This window comes from Littorina saxatilis, linkage group LG10 (genome assembly GCF_037325665.1).
Source record: "Littorina saxatilis isolate snail1 linkage group LG10, US_GU_Lsax_2.0, whole genome shotgun sequence".
Taxonomy (NCBI): Eukaryota; Metazoa; Mollusca; class Gastropoda; order Littorinimorpha; family Littorinidae; genus Littorina; species Littorina saxatilis.
Window position 1 is genome coordinate 40,743,549 of NC_090254.1, and position 7,740 is coordinate 40,751,288.

The window sequence follows — 7,740 nt, forward strand, 5'->3', positions numbered from 1 at the left end:
AAGCTTGAGTTGAAAACCGATCATGTGTTTCTTGATGACAGCTGTTGCTAGCAGGGAAGTAACTCTGTCAATGTTGAACAGATTTGAGAATATCGTTATTCCCCTTTAAATATAAAGTTGGCACATGCGAGGCGGAGGACTAAGAAATGGCTTCTGGGGATTTTATTTTGTTTTGATTTCGTTTCACTTGAAAGTCTTTGAGTAAGTCAAGTCAGACTTTGGTAAGGTAGCATTCTGACAATTGTGTTGCTTGCATGTTTGATATTGAAAAACGGTGACGTGTTAACAAGAGTTGAGTTAAACTGACTGCATTTTTACAGATTTGTTTTGATTTTTTTTTTATTCAATAATCTTGTCTATAAATAACATACTTTCAAGAACTAACTTCATGCATTAATTCGTTGCGTTATTGATTTTTTAAAAATGTGTGTTTGTGTATTTTTATTCTATTTCAGGTTTAGCAGAGACAATGTGTGCCTATATTGGTTCTTGATGTATGTGCAGACCTGCTAGTGACTTAGCCCCCTTCATGTGTACACGCAAACACAAGACCAAGTGCGCACGGAAAAGATCCTGTAATCCATGTCGGAGTTCGGTGGGTTATGGAAACACGAAAATACCCAGCATGCCTACAGAACGAAAGCGAAGTGAAGCTGACTAGGCTCTCAGAGTATAGTGTAGGGAACCCAAATGGGCAAACGAGCTCACACGTGCACGTACTGACCAGGAAATTCAGGAACGCTGAAGAAGAAGAAGGTTCTTGATGTAACGTAATGTTATGTTATGTTATGTTATGTAATGTAATATTATGTTATGTTATGTTATGTTATGTTATGTTATGGTATGCTATGTTATGTTATGTTATGTTATGTTATGTTATGTTATGTTATGTTATGTTATGTTATGTTATTATGTTGTGTGCTGTGTTATGTTATGTCATGTTATGTTATGTAATATTGTGTGATGTTATGTTATGTTATGTTATGTTATGTTATGTTATGTTATGCTATGTTATGTTATCGTCCTACCCCCCCCCCCCCCCCCGCAACCCCCTTATTCCCCTGTGTCTTGCCACTTGTCTCTCTGTTTGTTTGTCTGTCTGTCTGTCTTACTGTGTGTCTGTCTGTTTGTGTGTCTGTTTTACTGTCTGTCTTTCTGTTTGTTTGTCTGTCTGTCTGTCTGTCTTACTGTCTGTCTGTCAGTCTGTCTGTCTGTCTGTCTGTCTGTTTCTTTGCCGGGCCTATCTGTCGGTGTGTCTCTTCGCTTGTCTGTCCGTCTGTCTGTTGGTATGTCTGTTGGTATGTTTGTTGGTATGTTAGTATGTATGTCTGTTGGTATGTCTGTTTGTATGTCTGTTTGTCTTTCACGCCGCCTTGTTTGAGTGAAGGTCAATCAGGTTTGTCTCACGAATCTTGTGTGCACAAAATAAGCACAATTTTTCAAAAGTTTGTGACTAGTTAGTCCTCTCTTTCCCTGGTAATTTGCACAAGACTAATGTTGATGTCTATTTAGATTCAGTAGTCAAGACGCGAGCGTAAACAGAATGAATAACTACTACCCGTCTCCTCCTCCCTGAATACTCGAGAGAATTCGTGATCGACCTTATTGTTGTGCTGCTGACCGTATATCAGGCCAAACAAAAATATATGTTGGTTTAGGGTAACCCGACCGACCCTATTTTTTCCCGCCGACCCAAACACTTTTTTTCCCATTTCTTTAAAAAAAAAAAGAAAAGCTTTTGGCACATTTTGCGAACCATACCGAGACTAAGGGAAGTAACCTTCTTTAAAATCGACTACATTTTAAAACAATAATAATATAATAAATTAAAAAAAGCCGACCTACCGATCTGTTTTGGTCACGTTACCCTAAACCAACATATATTTGTGTTTGGCCTCGGCAGTGCATTCAGAGTTGTCTCTCTTTAAATCTGATTATCGTACTTCAAGTTTGTGGCGGCTCCAGTTTTAATCAATACTGCCTCACTAGGGAGTCTGAAAAAGGGATGTAGGTTGATTGAGTTTTGTGTTTGAAATACCTACATAAGTATACTTGTAGTGCGTTTTTCTTTTTTCTTTTGTTCATTCTTTCTTTACTTCTTTCTTCCTTTCATAAGGAGGCGTCGCTCTATCTTTCTTATTTCTTTTTTGGCTCACGTAAGTGTAGCCTATGCGATGCTAACTTTTGTCTGTCTGTGCGTGCGTGCGTGCGTATGTATGTATGTCTGTGGTAGAAACTTTAACATTTGACTGAACACCGAAATACTAATTTTACCTGGTTATTATCCAAGCAACAGCTTCAAAATATTGAAGCAATGATCCACATTACGTCGGCGCGTATGTAGTTAAAGTGTGTATCCAAAGAAAACGGGTGGGGGAGGGGTTTGGGGGGGTAAAAACAGGTGCCTGGTTTGTGTCGTGTGTGGTATGTAGACCAGGTCAGGGGTCAAGGTTAGGTCAGATCGCGTGAAGGATTGTTGTATAGATACAGTTATCACCGAGCTGCAGTTCGCCGATTCGGAGAAGACGATTTCACATTGTTCGGTTTCGTAGCTCCAGAAAAATAGATAAAGAAGATACCAAAGAAGATTTCCTACAGGTTAATCTGCACAGCGTGTTTCCCAGTGTCTGCGCGAGGAAGCGCGCGCTGTCGAAAGCGCAGTGTCGATCTGGTCATCTGGCAGTCGTGTCCCCGTAAGTAAAGTAGGCTACAGACAGACAAATCTAGATCTAGTGTCTCGCACTCTTGCACCGTGTCACCTATGCTTACTGTGTGTGTGTGTATGTGTGACGGAGTGATTGAGTTTGTGTTACTGTTTGTCCATTTCTTACGTGAGCCTTGAAGGCTTCGCCTCTTGTTCTTTCTTTGGTTTCTTCTTTTGTGTATGTGTCTTTTTACATTTAGTCAAATTTTGACTAAATGTTTTAACGTAGAGGGGGAATCGAGACGAGGGTCGTGGTGTATGTGCGTGCGTGCGTGTGTGTGTGTGTGTGTGTCTGTCTGTCTGTGTGTGTAGAGTGATTCAGACTAAACTACTGGACCGATCTTTATGGAATTTGACATGAGAGTTCCTGGGTATGAAATCCCCAGACGTTTTTTTCATTTTTTTTATAAATGTCTTTTATGACGTCATATCCGGCTTTTCGTGAAAGTTGAGGCGGCACTGTCACGCTCTCATTTTTCAACCAAATTGGTTGAAATTTTGGTCAAGTAATCTTCGACGAAGCCCGGACTTCGGTATTGCATTTCAGCTTGGTGGCTTAAAAATTAATTAATGACTTTGGTCATTAAAAATCTGAAAATTGTAAAAAAAATATTTTTTTTATAAAACGATCCAAATTTACGTTCATCTTATTCCCCATCATTTTCTGATTCTAAAAACATATACATATGTTATATTTGGATTAAAACCAAGCTCTGAAAATTAAATATATAAAAATTATTATCAATTTTTTTTTTCGAAATCAATTTAAAAACACTTTCATCTTATTCCTTGTCGGTTCCTGATTCCAAAAACATATAGATATGATATGTTTGGATTAAAAACACGCTCAGAAAGTTAAAACGAAGAGAGGTACAGAAAAGCGTGCTATCCTTCTCAGCGCAACGAATACCCCGCTCTTCTTGTCAATTCCACTTGCACTGCCTTTGCCACGGGCGGTGGAGTGACGATGCTACCAGTATACGGTCTTGCTGCGTTGCGTTGCGTTCATTTTCATTCTGTGAGTTCGACAGCTACTTGACTAAATGTTGTATTTTCGCCTTACGCGACTTGTTTGTGTGTGTAGGTGAATAGTGAACAGTGTTGCAAATACTTTCATGAATATTCATCAGTTATAATCTTTTTTTCTCTCAGTTTTTTTTCTCTCCTTTCTTGCTTTCGTGTTTTAATTACATTCTTATATTTCAATTTTCGATTCATTTTTTCTTTCCTTTGTTTCTTTGATGGCTTTTTTTCTTTCTATATTTCGTGGGTTTTTACATTTAGTCAAGTTTTGACTAAATGTTTTAACATAGAGGGGGAATCGAGACGAGGGTGTGGTGTATGTGTGTGTGTGTGTGTGTCTGTCTGTCTGTCTGTCTGTGCGTGTGTGTGTGTGTAGAGCGAGTCAGACCAAACTACTAGGCCGATCTTTATGAAATTTGACATGAGAGTTCCTGGGTATGATATCCCCGGACGTTTTTTTTCTTTTTTTCGATAAATACTTTTGATAACGTCATATCCGGCTATTTGTAAAGGTTGAGGCGGCACTGTCACACCCTCATTTTTCAATTAAATTGATTGAAATTTTGGCAAAGCAATCTTCGACGAAGGCCAGGGTTTGGTACAATTTTCAATTACGGCTTTGTATTTATGCAACTGAATAAAACTGTTTAAACCAGGTACAGAAAAGCGTGCTATCCTTCTTAGCGCAACTACTACCCCGCTCTTCTTGTCAATTTCACTGCCTTTGCCATGAGCGGTGGACTGACGATGCTACGAGTATACGGTCTTGCTGAAAAATGGCATTGCGTTCAGTTTCATTCTGTGAGTTCGACAGCTACTTGACTAAATATTGTATTTTCGCCTTACGCGACTTGTTTCTTCTTTTCCTTCTGATCCTTCTTTTTCTTCTTTTCCTTTTTTATATTTAGTCAAGTTTTGACTAAATATTTTAACATCGAGGGGGAATCGAAACGAGGGTCGTGGTGTATGTGCGTGTGTGCGTGCGTGTGTGCGTGTGTGTGTGTGTGTGTGTAGAGCGATTCAGACTAAACTACTGGACCGATCTTTATGAAATTTGACATGAGAGTTCCTGGGTATAAAATCCCCGAACGTTTTTTTTCATTTTTTTGATAAATGTCTTTGATGACGTCATATCCGGCTTTTCGTGAAAGTTGAGGCGGCACTGTCACGCCCTCATTTTTCAACCAAATTGGTTGAAATTTTGGTCAAGTAATCTTCGACGAAGCCCGGACTTCGGTATTGCATTTCAGCTTGGTGGCTTAAAAATTAATTAATGACTTTGGTCATTAAAATCTGAAAATTGTAAAAAAAAATAAAAATTTATAAAACGATCCAAATTTACGTTTATGGTCTTCTCCATCATTTGCTGATTCCAAAAACATATAAATATGTTATATTCGGATTAAACACAAGCTCTGAAAATTAAATATATAAAAATTATTATCAACATTTTTTTTTCGAAATCAATTTAAAAACACTTTCATCTTATTCCTTGTCGGTTCCTGATTCCAAAAATATATAGATATGATATGTCTGGATTAAAAACACGCTCAGAAAGTTAAAACGAAGAGAGGTACAGAAAAGCGTGCTATCCTTCTCAGCGCAACGAATACCCCGCTCTTCTTGTCAATTCCACGGGCACTGCCTTTGCCACGGGCGGTGGAGTGACGATGCTACGAGTATACGGTCTTGCTGCGTTGCGTTGCGTTCAGTTTCATTCTGTGAGTTCGACAGCTACTTGACTAAATATTGTATTTTCGCCTTACGCGACTTGTTACATTTAGTCAAGTTTTGACTAAATGTTTTAACATAGAGGGGGGAATCGAGACGAGGGTCGTGGTGTATGTGTGTGTGTGTGTGTGTGTGTGTGTGTGTGTGTGTGTGTGTGTGTGTGTGTGTGTGTGTGTGTGTGTGTGTGTGTGTGTGTGTGTGTATGTGTAGAGCGATTCAGACTAAACTACTGCGCCGATCTTTATGAAATTTGACATGAGAGTTCCTGGGTATGATATCCCCGGACGTTTTTTTTTTATTTTTTCGATAAATACCTTTGATGACGTCATATCCGGCTTTTTTGTAAAAGTTGAGGCGGCACTGTCACACCCTCATTTTTCAATCAAATTGATTGAAATTTTGGCAAAGCAATCTTCGACAAAGGCCAGGGTTTGGTATTGCATTTCAGCTTGGTGGCTTAAAAACTAATGAGTGAGTTTGGTCATTAAAAATCGGAAACTTGTAATTAAAATTATTTTTTTTATTAAACGATCCAAAAACAATTTCATCTTATTCTGCGTCATTTTCTGATTCCAAAAACATATACATATGTTATATTTGGATTAAAAACAAGCTCTGAAAATTAAAAATATAAAAATTATGACCAAAATTAAATTTTCGAAATCGTTTTAAAAACTATTTCATCTTATTCCTTGTCGGTTCCTGATTCCAAAAACATATAGATATGATATATTTGGATTAAAAACACGCTCAGAAAGTTAAAACGAAGAGAGGTACAGTAAAGCGTGCTATGAAGCACAGCGCAACCGCTGCCGCGCCAAACAGGCTCGTCACTTTCACTGCCTTTTGCACTAGCGGCGGACTACGTTCAGTTTCATTCTGTGAGTTCCACAGCTTGACTAAATGTAGTAATTTCGCCTTTCGCGACTTGTTTTCTATCTTTCTTTCTTCAGAAAATAAGGATATTTTGTCCTTTCTTCAGAGAGGAGTGTTTCAAATACTACCAGGAATGTTCAGCAGGCTTGTGGATTTACACATTTTTCTCCTTCTCCTTCTCCTTCTCCTTCTTCTCCTTCTCCTTCTTCTCCTTCTCCTTCTCCTTCTTCTCCTTCTCCTTCTCCTTCTTCTCCTTCTCCTTCTCCTTCTTCTCCTTCTCTTTCTCCTTCTCATTCTTCTCCTTCTCCTTCTCCTTCTTAAAGCTTCAATCATTCCTGCCTGAATTATCGTGCGAAATACAACAAATGTATCACGCGGGCTATTCTGGGCCAGACATTTCTGTTATTGGATGCATATTCACGATTTTGTCGATATTTTGTTGGTGTGCGTTTGTTAATTGCATTTGTGGTGCTCGATTGTTTGTTTGTTCCAAGGCATTCTGGATGCGGTGTCAGCGCGACCTCAGAATATCAAACAAATGGAAACTGTATGAGAGCACGTGAAATTCGGGATATCCTCGGATTTTGGAGGTTTTGGTGTGGACTAGCTTTAAATTTGACACACACATACACACACACACACACACACACACACACACACACACACACATACCAAACACGCACATACACACACTCAAACACAAACAGACACAGACACACACACACACACACACACACACACACACACACACACACACACATACACACACTTTAAAATACCTTTAGCAGTGTGTGCAGAAATGTAGACATTGTCTGTAGACATTGACATTGTCTGTCAAACAGTGTTGTACCTTAATTGATACCAATCAAGTAAGAAAATGTAATCGTGATTTCAACGATTCATTTAATCCATATAAAAAGACAATTCATTACAAGGTAACAAGTACGTACAAACTCTACTACATGTGTTCATAACATTTACGCATCCATTTTCCAAAATAACACCCCTTAAAACAAAACATTTTTCTACTTCTTGAAGTGTCAAATCCTACTACACGTGTACATAACATTTTATAACATAACATAACATTTTAACATATACATAACATTTACGCATCCAATAACCAAAATAACATCCCTTTCACTTTTCCACCTATTCCCGTGGCAAACTCTATCATTTAAATCATCAGAACAAAAAATTCTACTTCTTGAAGTGTAAAACCCTACTATACGTGTGCATAACATTTACGCATCCAATTTCCAAAATAACATCCCTTTCATTGTTCTATCTCTTCCTTGTGGCAAGTTCTATCCTATCATTCAAGTCAACAGAAAACACTTTTCTACTACAGTGTCAAACCCTGCCTTGAAAGCACAATAAATAAAGGTGTCACATAGAGTTCAACG